General features: G+C 33.5%; 2 pseudogenes; one reads left to right on the forward strand and one right to left on the reverse strand.

The window, feature by feature from the left end:
* Nucleotides 1-1,367: 1,367 nt before the first annotated feature.
* On the forward strand, nucleotides 1,368-8,370 carry LOC139871072 (probable inactive purple acid phosphatase 29; annotated as a pseudogene).
* Nucleotides 8,371-9,548: 1,178 nt separating this feature from the next.
* LOC139871073 (3-hydroxyisobutyryl-CoA hydrolase-like protein 3, mitochondrial) lies at nucleotides 9,549-12,998 on the reverse strand (annotated as a pseudogene).
* Between the last annotated feature and the right edge of the window lie 6,573 nt (nucleotides 12,999-19,571).

Below are 19,571 nucleotides of genomic sequence, written 5' to 3' on the forward strand. Positions count from 1 at the left end.
GTTTAAAAATTAGAGTTTAGAAATTAGGGTTTAAGGTTTAGAAATTAGGGTTTTAGAACGAGTTTTTAATACGAATGGTTTAAAATTTAGAGTTTAGGGTTTAAGGTTATATGAGATTTGCTAATTTTGTACTTTAAGGATTTAAGGAATCTTCTAAATTTTCGTGCTCAGCAAGCGAGGGAAATATGTGATTTAGAATTAAGTCACATGTAAATGGGTCATAGTTGGTGACTGAATAATAAGTCCATTCAACTCAGCCCAATAGGTTACAAAAGAAACAGGCCCTTAGTGAAAAGCCTGTTCATATATTAAAATTGTGTTTATTCTGCGAAAGACGAAAAAAGAAAACTCTAATTTTGTGAACTACGTCGACAATTGGCTAAAACCCTAATTTTGTTCCTCTAAACATAACTCACATTCACCGATTCCCACATTTAGGCTTGGTGACCACTTCTCATTCATCGAATCAGGCAGGTATCACGAATTCATTATACATATACTTTATATAGCGGCTCCACCGCCCTTGATTTCATTCTCTATGCTCCGCCTCCATCGTCGCTACCGGTACAATTCTTCTTCTTCTTTTTTATACGAATATTGGCATTGTTTCTTTGAGTTCATTGCTATAATATTATCGTTCTTGTCCTCTGGTCGCTTTCGAGTCTTCTAATAACGTCAAGTAGTAACGGTCAGGGCCGGCCCGTAAGGGGTACAAGTGTGTACACTTGTACAGGGCCCAATAATTTTCGGGGCCCATTTTTACATAACTACACAACACAAAAAGTAGCAAAGCCCAATTGTACACTTACAAATAATTCTCTGATCCATGAAGAAATTAATAATATCTCTCTAATTCATTAATAAATATCTATTGAAAACCTCCTCTTACAGCGATGTGGGAAGAAATTAATTATACAAATGATAGTGACGGTTCTACGTGATAAATAACATGTTGTGCCTTTAATATTATCTTGATAAACAACACATTTTGGAACCTATTCGTTTACTACTCCTTATAATACAACGTTATTTATAATAATAATATTATTATTATTATTATACATGTTATAATATAATATAAATGTAAACAAAGTCAAATATAGATGGCCAATTTTTAGTATAAATACTACATCAATGAAAGCTTGTAAACACACATTTTCTCAATATATCATTCCTTTCTCTCTCTATTCTTCTTTCTTTCATTCTTATAAGATTAGTATAAGTTAATAATAATTTCTCTCTCTATTCTTCTTTCTTTCATTCTTATAAGATTAGTATAAGTTAATAATAAGTATATAGACTATTAAAGGTAGTTATAATCTACTATATTTATAACACGTTATCAGCACGAAGAGCTCCGTATAATCATGGTGATTCTTCTAGTTGCTCAACCACCACTTCCATCTCTCAAGATTTATGCCGGCCACCGTCCTCCGCCGCTGAAACCGTCGGAAGATCCTGAAACCCCCGATGTGTCTTCTCATCAAGAAGTTATTAGCTTGGATTCAGGTATTCAAAAAAAAAAAAAAATTGTTGACGTTATTTAATTTAAATTACTTTGAATTAATTAATTAACAAGAAAACTAAGATTTTACAACGATCATAAAATGAACCTATTTTTGAGAGGGATAGTTAAAAAAAAAAAAAAAGAGAGATATTAAGATACCCATACATACTAGACATTTACATACCTTTTATTTTCTTCTTGATGAACCGACACCGTGATCACCTTCAAACGGAAACGGAAGACACTTTGAACCACCATCAGGGCCGGGCCGCACATTTTTGATGCCGCGTGCGAGATAAGAAAAGTATGCCCTCTAATTTTTGTAACAAGCAACCAACTAATCTTTTATGAGTTTAATCATATATAACAAAGTTACATCTAATATTTATTGTTTTATATATTACTTAATAATTGACAACATAAAAAATAAGTTTCAATTATGTTACTGATCGTAATATATGTTACTGACATCTAAATCACGCAATAAGCTAATAAGCATTTACATGTATTTGATTAAAAGTATTTGGGTTAAAGTATTTAACTATGGTAAAAAAAAAAAAAAAAAGAAAAAACACATGTGTGTGTAATTTTATAGGGGTTACATAAAAAATCAATTAAATTAGATGAAGAAACAGTAACCACAAGTATTTTTATATAATTAATCAATTAAATATATTGTCGGTACTCTGTACCAGTACTCTGAGTGGCTGTCGCTTTATGTAATACTATATAGTGGGTTAAATTGTTAAAAAAAAAAAAAAAAAAAAAATCAAACTGAGGGGTAATAGATGATATATTTTGTCTTCATCTTAGATGATACCTGCAACTATTTCTTCCCCAAACAAGAACCGTAACACTTCAAATCAATTACAAAATTTCAAAATCGACATGTAAATTTGACGCCCTCTGTTGTTTGCTGCCCTGTGCGGTCGCACACGCTGCCCAGCTCCAAGACCGGCCCTGACCACCATCATAGCTCCACGACACCATCTAAAACCCATTTAACCACCTTTGTCTCTATCTATCTCTCTTAAAATAAAAACCACCTCAGACCACCTTAAATTGATACATATTGCTTATGGTTTCTGTTTTACTACATGAAACCCATAAAACCACCTTCCACCTTATTAAACACCACCGCATATATATATATATTTTCTTTTTGCTGCTACTCCATTCGTTTAAAACAAAGAAGATCATGATGATTAATTATAATGGACGACAAAGAAGATGATGATGTTACAATTGGATAGTGATGTTTACTTTTAAAACCGAACCCCACAAAAAAAAAAATAAAAAAAAAAAGAAACACTTTCCAGCTGTAAAGCTCTAAAATTTTGGATAAAAAAAAAAAAATGAGCACATGAGGATATATAAATAAAGATTTAAGAACAACATATGTTTTCATCTCGATTGTTGCAGTTGCCACTTCACAAAGTGACCACATAAAGTATGCCAAAATTTCTAATCTAAAGTCCAAACAATATCAACCCGCTTACCAACCCCATACTATTAATTAACTAAATTAATATAATGCCTTTTAAAATCATATATCATATAACATATTACAATTACTACTGCCACGCTACTTTTTCTATTTTCCCATATTCCTGACGACAAGTAGTTATCAAAGCTACGGCCCACCCTAAATATCCCATGTTGAATTAATGGTATTTGATTATTATTTTTGTGAGAATATCACGAGCTGTTAATACCTTTCAATTCGTTTTTGGTATAAACGATTTACAAATTAGGCATATACACAAATATTATTCAATGGAGTTAGTGGGTTGATAAAGTATGGAAGGGTACTAGGGTCGGTTTAAAAAGTGATTTGATAATAATGTTGTTACATAAAATAATAATACATAGAATGATGATGTATTAAAAGATGGATATCCTATGCCTGTTCGAATTTTAAAAACAAAGGCAAGGAACCGTAACTTAGTTGTTGGGCCATTACTGTCGCGAATTGAATAAGAATTTACTCTCTTTTTTCTATAAAAAAAAAAAAAGGGGCGGGGTACGGGTGATGGATCCAATGGATCCGCATCCACGACCCGCGGATGCCATCCCTAATTGTGACGAGTACAAATCAACTAAAAGTCTAAATGATAAATGCTCTTATAGGGACCAGATGTTCACAATAATTGCCTAAGCTAGATATGAAACAAATAGTTCATCAAGAAAAAAAAAAAAAAATATGCATCTAAAGCTTCTACTGAAAATTAATGTGCAAGGTACAACATATAACTATATGGTCAAATTCATTTGAGCCTTCGGAATCACACACATATACACCGAGACGTCAAATAAAATATATATATGATGTATATATATTACTCAATTAACAAAATAGTAAATCGAAATTAATTCATATGAATAGTAAATGAAACGAAATTAATTAATTTACTATTCACATAAAAAGAGCATATTGTGAAAAGGATATATAATGAAAAAGCACATATGGTGATTAATGAAAAAACACATATGGTGATTAATGAAAAGCACATATGGTAATTAATGAAAAGAATATTGAGAAAGAATCACCAATATTTCTTGAAAGAATTCAAGGTTATATATATATGGACCAATTCATCCATCATGTGGACCATTCTGATATTTCATAGTTCTAATAGACGCATCTAGCGGATGGTCTCATGTTTGTGTATTATCAAGCCGCAATATGGCATTTGCAAAGTTTCTTGCACAAATTATTAAATTGAGAACACATTATTCTGATTACACCATTAAAAGGATGAGACTTGATAATGCTGGTGAGTTAACATCTCAAGCATTTAATGATTATTATATGTCTACAGGGATTGTTGTTGAACATCTAGTTGCTCATGTGCATACACAAAATTAGTTTAGCTGAATCAATAGATAAACACTTACAGCTAATAGCTAGACAATTGGTAATGAGTACAAAACTTCCAATATTTATATGGGGTCATGCTGCGACATTAATTCGCATTATACCAAGTGCAAGTCATAAATATTCTCCCCTACAATTTGATTTTGGCCGAGAGCCAAATATTTCTCACCTTAGAACATTTGGTTGTACAGTGTATGTTCTAGTTGTACCACCACAACGCATTAAAATGGATCCTCAAAGGAGAATGGGAATGTATGCTGGATATAAAACATCTTCAATCATAAGATATATTGAACCCATGACGGGTGATGTTATTACAGCATATTTTGCTGATTGTCATTTTAATGAAATATTGTTCCCTAGATTAAGGGGAGAAATTAAATATAAATAAAATGATGTTTCATGGTGTGAACATCAATTAAGGTATGTTGATACTCGCACAAAAGAATGCGAAAAGAAGGTTCAAAAAATAATGCATATGCAAGAACTTGCAAATCGATTACTTTATGCATCTAAAGATACAAAAAGAGTGACTAAATCATATATAATATCAGAAAATGCTCCAGCTCGAATTGAAATTCCGAAAGCTGGCAATAATGTCACTCATGAGTCTTTGCCACATCTGAAACATTTCTTCCCAAAGATTAAAAAAAAAATCCTTGAAAAGGAAAATCAGCTGATAATGAGGTAAAAGAAAGTGTTCAAGAAGAACCATAAATCAATATTCCTTCTGCAGAGGATATTGATAAATGTAAATACATAAATTGCGATAAATTATGCAATATTATGGAACCGAAATGAAATGAAAAATCTTGATGAGATATTTTCATATAATGTTACAATGACATCATGAATAAAGATGATGATCTGGAACCAAAATCTGTCATTGAATATCAAAATAGACATGATTGAGCTCAATGGAAAGGAGCAATACGAGCTAAATTAGAATCGCTCAATAAAAGAAAAGTTTTCGAATCAATCGTTATCACTTTTAAAGATGTGAAACATATGGGATACAAATGAATTTTTATCCGAAAAAGAAATGTGCAAATGAAGATACAAGGCAAAACTAGACTTATAACTCATGGTTTCCCACAAAGACCAGAAATGAATTATGAGGAAAACTTATCCTCCTGTAATGGATACAATTACTTATTAGATACTTAATCAACCTGGTAGTTACTTAAATGCATCTCATGGATATTGTTACTACTTATTGATCACTTGATAATGATATATATGAATATACCTAAAGGGTTTAAGGTATCATAAGCATCAAATGCAAAACCCAAGGGAATGTATTCCATTAAATCACAAAGATTTTTATATGGGTTTATATAATCGGGACGTATGTGGTATAACCGATTAAATTACTACTTGATAAGAAAAGAGTATACATATAAACTTATTTGCACATGTGTTTTAAAAACAATGTTCGGATATGTGATCATAACTGTTTATATCAATTATCTTAAATAAAGAAATCTATGAAGCCATTCAACTTCTAAAGAAAGATTTTGAAATGAAAAAAAAAAAATCAAGTATTACGTTGAGCATATGACTGATGACTTACTTATGCTGAAAAGATTTTTAAAACATTTTAATATAGACAAGATAAAAACCATTAAATACTCCTATGGTTGTTAGAACTCAATATTGATACTGATCCATTTCATCCTATAGAAAATCATGAAGATCTTCTTGGTTCAGAAGTTCCATATTTTAGTGCAATTGGAGCTATTATCTATCTTACAAATTATACAAGATCTAAGATCAAACAATAATTTTGATACCTTCGGGGAACTACTGATTTATAATTATTTTATTCTAACAACTCGAAACAAGATTTGTTTGGTTATACAGATGCAGATTATTTATCTGATCCACATAAAGCTAAATCTCAAACTGGATATGTATTCCTAAATGGAGGCACCTCAATATCATGGCGTTCTCAAAAACAAACACTTGTTGCAACATCATCAAATCATGCCGAAGTGATTGCATTACATGAAGCCACTCGAGAATGTTTTTTGGTTAAGATCAATTACACAACTTATTACTGATTCTTGTGGACTAGAACACGATAAAAGTCCAACAACTATCTATGAAGATAATGCAGCTTGCATAGCAAAGATGAAAGAAGGATATATCAAAAGTGACCGAACAAAACACATACCTCCTAGATTCTTCTCATACACTCAAGATCTCATCAAGGACAACCAGATTGAAATGAGATATGTTCAATCCAGCAAAAACTCTGCCGATCTTTTAACCAAAGCATTTTCAACTGCTGTTTTCAGAACATACGTTCACAATATTGGCATGAGGCAAGTTCAAAAGATGTGACGATTCAGTGATATCTACTTGAGGGGGAGTCAACTCTATACTGCACTCTTTTTCCCTTGACTAAAGTTTTTATCCCACTGGGTTTTTCTTTAGCAAGGTTTTTAACGAGGCAGTACTAGTTACTCTTTAATAAAATTGTCATCTAAGGGGGAGTGTTATAATATAATATAAATGTAAACAAAGTCAAATATAGATGGCCAATTTTTAGTATAAATACTACATCAATGAAAGCTTGTAAACACACATTTTCTCAATATATCATTCCTTTCTCTCTCTATTCTTCTTTCTTTCATTCTTATAAGATTAGTATAAGTTAATAATAATTTCTCTCTCTATTCTTCTTTCTTTCATTCTTATAAGATTAGTATAAGTTAATAATAAGTATATAGACTATTAAAGGTAGTTATAATCTACTATATTTATAACAATACAACGTTTTTTTAAATACCTTATATTATTCGTTAGGGCCTTTTTATTCGCCTCGTTCGGGGCACTCAAATTCTCAGGACCGGCCCTGGTAACGGTATTGGTGGTGAGAAACAGTTACGGTTTAATCAAACGAATGGAGAGTTTAGGGTTTTGCAAGTAGCTGATATGCATTATGCTGATGGAAGCAAGAGTGGTTGCAAGGACGTATTACCAAATCAGTTTGATCCACAAGAAAATTGTAGTGATTTAATGACAAGCCGTTTCATTGAACGCATGATTGAAGCTGAGAAACCAGACCTAATTGTTTTCACCGGAGATAACATCTACGGACCTGATGCGACAGATGCAGTTAAGTCCATGAATGCAGCATTTGCCCCTGCTATAAAGTCGAAAATCCCCTGGGCTGCAGTTTTAGGGAATCATGACCAAGAATCAACCTTGTCAAGAGAAGATGTTATGAAGCATATTGTTGGAATGGACAACACTTTATCCCAGTTAAATCCAAGTGGTTTTGATGATTTTATTGATGGTTTTGGGAATTATAATCTTGAAGTTCATGGAGCTCAAGGGTCACCTTATGTTAATTACTCGATATTAAATTTATACTTCCTTGATAGTGGAGACTACTAACAAACCCTTCCGTTCCTGGCTATGGATGGATCAAACCGTCTCAAAAGTTTTGGCTCTGTCAAACGGCTAGTGTGCTTCCTGGACTTGTATATTTTCATCTGCCATTGCTCGAGTATGCAAATTTGGATATGTCAAACTTAACAGGTTCAAGACAAGAAGGGATTAGCTCTGCTTATGTGAATTCGGGCCTTTTTACAACGTTACGTAATATTGGTGTTGGTGCGATAAAGGCTGTTTTCACAGGTCATGATCATATTAACGATTTCTGTGGCAAGTTCAATATGATTCATCTTTGTTATGGTGGTGGATCTGGATATCATGGTTATGGCAAGCCTGGATGGTCAAGAAGGGCTAGGATGGTTGTCGCTTCTTTACAAAAGAAATCAAATGGTGAATGGGGTTTAGTCGACTCCATAAAAACTTAACCCTTATTGATGATGAAAACTTAACCCTTATTGATGCTCAGCTTCTTTGGAGATATGTGAAGATGCCTTTTATAAGATGTAGAGATTGCATGTTGTCATAATTCTTATTCAGTTCACTACTGTAATGGCAAGAAAGCAACTCTCAGGTTACCAAAATACCCTCAAAATATTTCTCATCTCATTCATAAATATATAACATAAATAACTAGTATAATAGTATATTATTCTTATTTATTTACTCTAATATTATATATGTATACTTTCTTTATTGTTTCTCGACCCCCATTATTTCTCTCTGACAATCAATACTACTATGGATGGATGGAGTACATGCTTTGACAATAATATTACATGTCCTTAGAACTTTACTGAATTTTGTATCAACCGGCCCTATACAAACTTAATTTGAAATAAGACATGAGCTGAACATATATGTAGCCTTCGACCTCAGCTAAAGTGTTACACTCTACTTTCATTCCTAAATGTGTAATGTGTATTGCATATATCTTTACGTCTAATTAGATATTAAATTTATATATTTTATTACTAATAAAATAAGGTCCCTTTCAGTAATTTTACACCCTCGAGTTATATATCTAATAATAATCATATTTTCCCAAAACGCTTGAAAAAAATCTGACTATTACGATATCAAACAACATAATCGTATCCAAACACCAATTATCAAACGCATAATCAATTTTTCAAAACGCAAAATCCAAGCATCCTCAAAATATTATCATTTAAATCATTGATCATTAATGGTTCAATCTATTACTCTTTATGACATTACCATGGCTCACATTAGAGTTGTGGTTAAAAGTGTATGGTCAATGTCAAATGCATCAAATTGCTCAAATGTTTCTCACCTGGAAAGACGAAAATACCACTTAAGGTAGGAATATAAAATTGAGATGAATAGTAATCGCATTTAAGTGGTAGGATAGAGAGACGTGCGTTTACCCTGACCAACAAATTATCTAAAAACTGTAAAAAGACAAAAATACCCTTTAGCAGATAAAAAAAAATGGTGTGAACAGTGATCTTATGTGTTCTAATGATATATTTATATATTTAATATAATATAATTTTCGTTTATGTGACCACGTGTCAAATGTAGCTTAATGTATAAGCCTAATAGCTTCAGCCCAAGTGTTTATTTCATACTGAACTACTTGATATACCACAAAGATCACTTAAACCATACACCGCATAGTTATATAGAACATTAGAAAGCTTTTACAACATACACAATGGCGTACTTATAAATGCTAAAGTTCAAACCTCTCAAGACTCACTGCAACGTAAATACTAAGGCCTCGCTATTGCTAATTCAAACTCGGAGTTCATCTGCCTCTGAGTCCAGAGGTTTAAACAGATCTTCCACTTCACTTGTTTCAAGTTCCTCTAAGCTTGATGAAGTCCACTTCGGGTTCTAGTTCAACGATTTAAAAGACACAACTGAAAAGTCAACAACATACAAAAATCTATATGAGTTAATTCATTATCATATATCATACAATAATTTGCTTTAAATTACAAGTAAACTTTCTTTTGAATTTCAATTATTTATTTGTTATAACAGGTTTTTTATAGAGTATAGCAAACCTGATCCTTATCCACCAATACTGCCCTCATCCCTTCTGTAAAATCACTTCTCAGTGAAGACCTTAAAGTAATGCGGTATTCAGTTTTCATAACGTCATTTAACTGCATAAAACAAAAACCAGTATATAACAAACAAAATGAACATAAACTAAACATTCAATCTTAAAGAAAGGATGTATAGACGACAATTATAAGGGAACCTACCCTGGATAGCTCATTTTCGTTATTCCTGCACGCAGAGGCAACTCGAGAGAAGTAGTGTTGTGTAAGAAAAAGAGAAAATAGAGCACCTTTTTTAATCCCAATAAGAGCATCTGTTGCCCACCGTGAAACTTGCTTATTCGAATTAATAATACTCCGTATTTAATATTTACTACTAAATAAAGATACCCAAAATTAGGTATGTATGAACAAATTTGTTTAACAGATGGCAAGATGATAATATTTCTACCTGTTGAATCGGCATTTTGCTGATATTTTCCCAGTGCTTCCATTATTTATTTAACAGATTTGTTTGCACCAAACGTTGAAACTATATGAGGCAAGAGTAATTTTAAACGGGACTCTGATTCGGGGTTGCTACTGTATGTTGCTAATATTGCTTGGAGTTTATTATGTGGATCCTCAGAACTGTAACATGGTACATACATAATCACTTTGTACAAGTTTCTTTACATATAAATAGATAACCTTTTTTTTAGAAAGATAGCTTATATGAATAGCACAATCTGAACATAAAAAGTATGTCAGGAAATATACAAGGTAGCTGACAAAAGAGCCTCCTTATGTGATCCCAAATTTGCAGACGGTACAAAATGTGTTCCAAAACCTGCATATATTGCATAAGCTGGTGTTGATATCCTGTTTTCAATAATTCCCAGATAGGCCCCTTTAAAAAGGCCATATTTTAACCACATAAGAACACTAATTTGGACATAATACATTGGTGGCAAACGAGTCAGACGGGTCGGATTTTGGGTAACAAGTCAAAATGGTTATGGGTCGAATGGGTCATGGGTCAAACAGGTCTAGGTCAGGTTTGGTTTGGGTTGGGTATGTTGAGATATGGAAACTTTAAAAAAAAGGAAAGAAATCAAATTAGCTTGGAGATTAAGTTAGCTTGGAAGTCAAGTTTTACTTAGGGAGCAAGTATTTTATTTTTTGGATTACATTTGGCTTGAAGGACAAGTTAGCTTGTTCAACAAGTAGCTAGCTTTAATGTTTCACTATAAATAGACCCCTAGCCTCATTGTAATTATGTGCACAAAAATAATAAGAAAAATTCTCTGGTTTGCGCCCGTGGAGTAAACCCTTCTCCGAGTTTGGAGTTGGGATATAACCACGTTAAATCCCTGTGTCGTTTATGCGTTTATTGCTTTAGCTAATTCGTTTGTCGTTTGTGGGTTAGTGATTGGTGTAAATCACTTGTCTTGGTTGGGTCCATAATTCCTAATAAGTGGTATCAGAGCTCATGGTTTCGAGTGGGAGCGATGGTGAATTGAAAGCATGAACAAACGACAGATCTAGGGTTTGTGCAACATGGATCGAGATCTAGAGACTCAGTTGATCGCGAAGAACTCGCGGGTATGTTCTATGTACTCGTGATATAACCTATTATAATTGTCTATGATTACTAATAGATTATTATGGTGGCTCGCGGTGGTAACGGAGTTGGTGGTCGGATCGATAAGTTATGTTGCGGGAGAGGTTTGCAAAATTCGGATGTTCATAAACTACTGCAGAAGAAAATTCATAGCGGGTTCGTTAACCGTTGGATCACCATGATATTTTAACTAGGGGTTTTCGACTAATAGATCTAATTTTGGTCAAAATTTCGTAGAGATCGGACCGTTCAATTGGGAGATATGATTTTTCGAAGTTGCAGCAACTCAGGTTGGGGTTTTATTGCGCAGCTGTAGTAAGAAAGTCATTGCCAGTTCGTCTACCTTTGGATCGACCTGAAAATTGGACTGTAGGTGGTCGACAAGTAGATCTAGTTGCTGTAAAAATTTGGAAGTGATCGAACCGTTAGATTTGGAGTTATGTGTTTTCGAAGTTGATAGCCGTCATGAAAACTCTTAGGGTTTTGTGATTGCGCAGCAGAAGTAGAAAATTCATTGTTAATTCGTCTACCGTTGGATCGATCTGAAATTTTTACTGGTATTGCAAAACAGTGGGTCTACTGGTGGTTTAAATTTGGTGATGATCGGTCCGTTGGATTTTGAGATATGATTTTTCGAATCTGGGCAGTTTTCAGGGTGAACTTTTTTCGGGTTTTGATGACGCGAGTGCCAGATAGTTTAGTCTCAGAAACTTTGAGCGATACGAGCTGGATATTGTGGGATGTTGGTTTGTTACAGAGGCTCAAAAGGGTGGTTTCTCTCAGGTTTGGGTCTTTCAGTAATGACGCGATTACATCCGGGTTATTATCGACAGTGGGATTTATCGGGGAAGTTTGGTGCTTGCGTGTTTTGAAACGGGGGGACCAAGTGTATGGTCAAATATTCCAAGTCAATGGAATATGCGGGCGGGTTAGAGTTCCTTGTCACTAAGGAAATTAATGTCGAAGGGTGTTGGATAGAACGCATCTGGCTGTTGCTCGATTATTGGTTGATGTTTCAATAAAGGGAGCGGCTTTCTTCGAGGGTGATCAATAGAAATCTTTAGGTGATGGATAGGGGTGGATAATCTTGTAAGTCCCGGAACTTGAGCTTTCTAGGATCCTTGAGGGTGTCGGAAACTCGGTGAGAGTTTGATTACCGACGGAAGTTATCGAGCTAGTGGGAGTTAGACAACTAGAAGGGTTGTGGAGATCGTTGAGCGACTTGTTTCTCCAATGTTCTCAAGTTTAGTGTGTTAATTCCAGTAACACTAGGGCTTCGAATGCTTGTTACTCTCCGATGACAAAGTAATTTGTGACTAACCGGTGATACGAACAAAGTTTCTTCTCGAAGCTGCGATTTAATTTTTACTCGTACAGTGGGAGCGTGCTTAGGATGAGAAGATAGGGTTTGTGAAATTCATAGCGCTATGAGGAGGTTAGTGTACCAACGAGAAAGCGAAAAGTTGAAAAGATGGTAGACTTCAAGGTGGTGATGGCGTTCGCACTAGGGTATCTTGAAGAATAGTCTACAAAAGCGTCTGTTGGAGTTCCTTTCGAAGCATCCGCCTCCATGACTTTAGTCTCATGGGACTCTGACAAAGTAGTAGAAATACCCGTCGGTTTTGATCTCGCAGAGATATTGCTATCTTCGACTCCTGAAATCATTGATATACCATGAGGTGGTACATCTCTTTCAGTTAACGACTCTTCCTCCAGACCCTGAGATTCAGAATCTAGAAGAGAAGTGGTTTGAACCAATGGATCACTTTCATGAACCAAGGGATCAGTCTGCTGGAAGTCTGATAAATATCCCTAAGGATTGTCATGTTGACTCGTTTCCATGGGACGCGGCAGATCTCCCTCATCAAGATAAGCCGGACCTCGAGACCTTGTTGTACGTTGAGGCACAGGAGGATTTCCAGCCGATACGCAGGGTGCCTTTTCAAGATTTTTTGGCTCCCCTTCGGCTCTGGACTTCAATGATTGAGTTTCCTCAATCGATTGAGTCAACGCAGACTTTACTGCAGAGGAAGACTTTACTTCCTTAGATGCCGAAGCATCTTTCTGTGTAAGATTTATTATTAAGTCCTGTTTAGATTGGATGGGCTTAGTGGTCTTTTTACCATCCTTGTGTTTAGCTCTCTTGCCTACCGAAGCTTGCGCTTCATTTAGCGTAGGGCTTACTGTTATTATTGGATGTGATACAGAGATGGGTGAGGGTGACCTAATTGGCTCTAGGTCTTGATCCGTGTCACCAACGGTTGGAGTAACTGTTTGGCGGACGATGGGTGTCGAAGTCCTAGATCTAGTTACTCGTTGGGTTAGCGGAGTCTGAATCATCTCATCAGGAATAAATCGAGTTCTCTTAGGAGAATGTTCATGAGATGACTCAGTTGCTGAAGAATCAGTGTCACTGCTCACTCCGGGTGTTGTTGAAAGGGTTGGTTCAATCCTAGGTGAACTATACTCCCTGATCCTCACTTGTTGAGCTTGATGTGCTGCCCTAGAACGTTTGAGGTTCACCCTAAGTGGAGGATTAGCTGGCCCGGGTGGTTGTACTATAGGTTCCTCTACAACCTCTGGGGCTGGAACCGCGGAGGGTTCCACTTGTTCTTGTTGTGCTGGGTTCGGAAGAGGTATTCCTACAGCCTCAAAATAAGAAAGCATTCGTACGTCTTGGGGTGTAGCTAGCCCCACAAGCCAATTTGGAATTGGCGCAGTGAATTGATTGTCAGATACCATTGGGGTATTCATCTTCAGCTCCCCAAATCTTTTCATCTGTAATCCATGTGTACCTGGAACAAATATATTTGTATTTCTGCAAGCAGTGATAGCATCATGGATAAAGATACAGAAAAACCTTTCACAAGGGATGTATGAACCCCTTGGCTTATCAACTTGTGCCTAAACCAAATCCCATAATAGTTCTGCATAAATCAGGAGTCTCTACTCTTGTGAAAGAGTAGAACAATCTCAGCATTGGCACAGTCAGGCTGTCGGATCCACTCCTGGTCATCAGCAAGCATCTGTTGATGATTGAGAAGATCACATACCACCTTGAGTGCAGGTATTTCTTCTGAAACTTAGCCGGTGGAACATTGTTTGCTCCAACATAACGAAGATCAAAGATTGATGACATCATCTGCTGAGTAGCAGGGAAAGCAGGAGCATTCTGTACAAGAGAAAGCCTAAAGATCCTCCTAAAATCAGCCTTAGTGATACTCCTCCTTTGAACTCCTCTTAGCTCAAACTCAAATCGAGCTTGTGTACCCTCTGGATTTGCAGCAGTAGGTTGTGTAGCCTCCATAAACCTAATGGTTCTATTGAGTAGCTCCAGATCTGTCACAGGTACACTGACAGTTGAGCTTAGAGCAGGCCATAGTGTATGTCTCTCTAGTATTGCAGTCCAGTAATTGCAAAGAATGTTGGTTTCAAAGTTGATGAAGTGATTGTTCGCCATTTAGCTGTATGAATAAGAAATAGAAGATCACAAGATATTCAACATAAAGCACATATCTCTATTCTTATTTCCCTTTGAAATCCTTTGTATTTTTCAAATTTTATATTTTTTTATGATTTTTTAAAGTTAAAAACATCATTTATTCCAAATATGAACAAGTAATTGACAAACATGACATTCATATGATATTCATTATAGTATAAAGTCATCATGCAAAGTCAATTATATAACACAAAGAATCAGAACAACACTTAGTCAATTTTAAGCACAAATCAAGCAGATTCGGTAGTCATGAAAACTTGAGATTCTGTAACTAAATAAGCTTGAATTTTCATACCAAAGACTTAAATAAAACATGCAAGATTTATCAAGTTGAAAATCTCAAATTTTGAAAGTACCAAATAGCAGACTCGGTATAATGCCAAGAACAGATTCGGTATCTTCAAAAATCACATATTATCACCCAAACATGCATATTCAGTCTTATATCATGCAAAAACATAGTCACAATCAATTAACAACTCAAACAAATCAGAAAAACATGTTAATGACTTGAACAGACTCGGTACTGTAGCAAGAACACACTCGGTATGTACAGAATCTATCAAATACTCAATTAAACATGTAATCAGACTCGGTCAATTGATAGATCAACTAATTTAACATGGATTTGACAAGATTTTATGTTAATCAACCAAATCAGATGAGTTTAATCAAAGAATTAAGAAATACGACTCAGATTCGGTATGAGCAACATTTTTTAAAATTAAGTGTCACAATCATGTTATTTACTTGATTTTCTGGTTTATAAATGTTCAATTATCTCAGATCTACAACACATGATACTTAAATTCAATTAAAACAAGAATATACCAAAGATTTAAAGATACAGAGAGACGGATTCGGTAGATTAGGCAGACTCGATAGTTTAGATCAGATTCGGTATGCAATTAGGTAAAAGTAAAAAAAGTTTGACTTTGACCATGCTATTTATAGATACCGAATGTTTTGAAGACATGGGCTTTACCAATGGGCCTTAAGTACCGAATGCAGTCCATTTTTATATTTAGACACATTGCACTTCAAACTTTGACAAATCTTTATCAAAAATCATTCAAGATTATCACATTTTTGATGAAAAACATTTCTGAGACAATTGTTGAAAATTTTGAACTTATCAAATCTGCACTGTTGGTTGTCAGATTCGGTATAATGCTAAAATTAGCATTTATTCATTTAAATTCAAAACTTTTTGGATTTTATCTTTTCCAATTTTTATGAATTTTATCAAAACAAGATTTGTACTTAGAAAATTTTGAATTATGTACAAAGTACAAATCTTCAGTGATACCATTTGTTAAACCGGGTTGCATACTGAGATGTATACAAGCCTTAGTGAATTATTTCAGATAAAAACATGGAATTTATAAAATTCACCATTGAAAAACAGTTTTCTTTTCATTTTCACCCTATTTCTCCCCCTCAAAATGTGACATACAAGAAAGTAAATCACCATTTTGATATATTCCCAAGAAAATGAGTTAACTCCCCCTTGAAACATGATATCAATGAGTTACCTCCCCCTTTCATAACCATTGAAATTTAATCCCAGGAAATTAACAGAATTCTAAAAGTAAGGCTCCCCCTTGAAAGATGTTATCTAAAGCAAAAGAAGTAGTTGCTCCCCCTAGAATGTATCTACTCCCCCTAAACACAAGATTCGAAGTATAAGTCCCAATAGATCTAAGGAATGTCAAGCACTATACTCTACCATGCCAATCTCTTTGATCAAGAACTTTAGCCTAAATTCATCTAAGGTGTGACGACCCGGAAATTTCCGAACAAATTTAAACTTAATCATTATATAATTCCGACTTGATAAGCAATGAATTTTAATAAATATTGAACCTCCGGAAAGAGTTTTACACAAGCTTTTGGTCACCCTTTTATTCTGACGATTCACGAACGTCATAACTTGATTTAATTGTTTAATTGTTTAATTATTGTGTATATATATGGATTTATATATATTTAACTTGAAAATATGATAATTAAATATCTCATTAAGTATATTAACAAAGTATTATATATTTATATATATATATATATATATATATATATATATATATATATATATATATATATATATATATATATATATATATATATATATATATATATATATATTCATACTACTAATTTAAAGAGTTTTCAAACAATATATATATTACTATTTAAACGACGTAATTAACTTATGTTAAAATGTATTTACATATAATGTATTACGAGTGTAAATACATCATTACAAGTATTGAATACACTTTATAATATACCAATACATATAAAGGATAGCTATACTCGTATTTTCGTTCAATTTTCTCAAGAATTCTACTCGCATTCATACGGTATTTTTACCCGTATTATACACAGCTTCTAGAAGTATTTACTATTGGTATATACCAATAGAAATCTGCAATTATTTGTGTAATATGTCATCCATGACCTAATCAATTTAATATGTCATGCATGACTTAATACAATTTAACTTATCTTAGATATTTTCACTAAAAGCCAAAATTATAAGCTTATAAATAAGGACCATTTTAACTCATTTTTACTCTACATTTTCTTAAACTAAAAACACACACTTGAATGCTCTCATATCATACTTTAATCTCAGCAAATTTCCTCTTCATAATTAAGGTAAAATACTTCTCAAAATCTTTGTTCAATTCCTTGTATAGTTGCTATCTTATTATACTTATAAAACTTGTAAAAATTAGAACTTGTTTTGGTGAACACCAAGCTTGTCTGAAAAACTAATCTAATATTTCTAACTTAACTCTAATAACACTTATTTATATGTATTATGATGTTATATTAAGTTAATATAAGAACTTATAACTTGTACATATGAAGAACACGTTGAAACTTAACATATATCCTTTAATCTCCATTCGGTAAAAAGCGGGCTGTTTTGGGTTGGGAATTAAAAACCTATCTTAGACTTTGAGTTTGAGGCTAAGACTTTGGAAATATGTTAATATATGTAAATAAGACTTCCAGTATTTTTTTCATGATTTTAGACAAAGTGGAAGTATTTTATCAAAAATCATATATTGGGTGGATGCCGGGATTTTTCCAAATCTGTCCACCGACACAAAAAGAGGGTAAAGCTCTAAAAATTACTACTTGGGATGAACTTTTAGAATTGTTTTTGTAAAATTAACTTCTTAAGGAATCCATAGCAATTTGATTCACTTTAAACGAAGTTGTAATGAATATTTGGCGAGCAAAACAAAATCTGCTAAAATTAATGTTGTATGGACGAAATTTATATTATAAAAACTATATTAACCATATCATTGTTAACTTTTCCTATATCCTATATATATTTAGACATGTTATCAGCAGTATAACAAAATATTATAATCTTGGTTAATTCTGTGATTGTATATATGTATAATAATATTCTTGGTACGTCCTAACACAATAAGTATACAATACGTTTTGATAAATCCTAAGACAATACGTACACAATATGTCTTAGTTAATTCTAAGACAATACGTATACAATACATCTCTGGGTTGTTGCAAAGACAATACGTATACAATACATCGTGGGGGTAATTCTAAGATTATATATATATATATATATATATATATATATATATATATATATATATATATATATATATATATATATATACCGATTATTGGACTGTTGGACTTTTCGGACTATTTTGGACTACTAACAAAGGACTACTAAAAATGGACTACTAATATAAAATGTTAAAAAAAATTATTATATAAATATTCTATGAACTTGCTTTATTTTATTCATATGTCGTATTATTATCTGAATCGTTATTATTGTTATAGGTTCGTGAATCCAAGGACGACGATCATATTTTTAATAAGTTGAAAACTTATTATTAATATACTTTTACTACTGTGAGTATATAGTCCCATTTTTAAACTCTAAAAATATTTTGGGATGAGAATACATGCATTTTATGTTTTACGCTATGGACACAAGTACTAAAAACATATTCTACGTTGAGTTGTACCACTTTGCATATTTTTCCCTAATAGCTTGGTAACTAATATTTACATGTTGTAAGAACATGTAAGCGCGAATCCTATTGATAGATCTATCGGGTTTGACAACCCCAACCGGGCTAGTCGCTCTAGTATCGTAAATGGTTGCATAGTACTTCATTTTTACTACACTTAGTACAGTGTAGGGAGATTTTATAATAAAGGGAATATGCCACATTAATGGTTAAGTATGGTTACCGAAGCGTTCAACAACTTATAGAATACTTTTATACACTTACGAGTGTACATATATTTATAACTATGAAATCTTGTGGTCTATATTTATATCGATGATAAACCTATATATCTCACCTACCTTTGTGTTGACTGTTTAAGCATATTTGTTCTCAGGTCCTTAAGAAAGTCTTCCGCTGTTGCATTATCTGAGCAAGCTGTGCATGGAGTCTCATGCTTTTGTTTAAATGAAGTGTTGCATTCAATAAAACCTTTGTCATGTATTATATTCGACTGTTACATCACGTGTGTAGTATTTGGAAACCGATGTATTTTGGGGATTATTTCTTAAATAATCACCCACTTGTTTAAAGCATGCATTATGTATAATAATGGTGTGCTTTTTATGA

The sequence above is a fragment of the Rutidosis leptorrhynchoides genome, chromosome 10 (assembly GCF_046630445.1).
Source record: "Rutidosis leptorrhynchoides isolate AG116_Rl617_1_P2 chromosome 10, CSIRO_AGI_Rlap_v1, whole genome shotgun sequence".
NCBI lineage: Eukaryota > Viridiplantae > Streptophyta > Magnoliopsida > Asterales > Asteraceae > Rutidosis > Rutidosis leptorrhynchoides.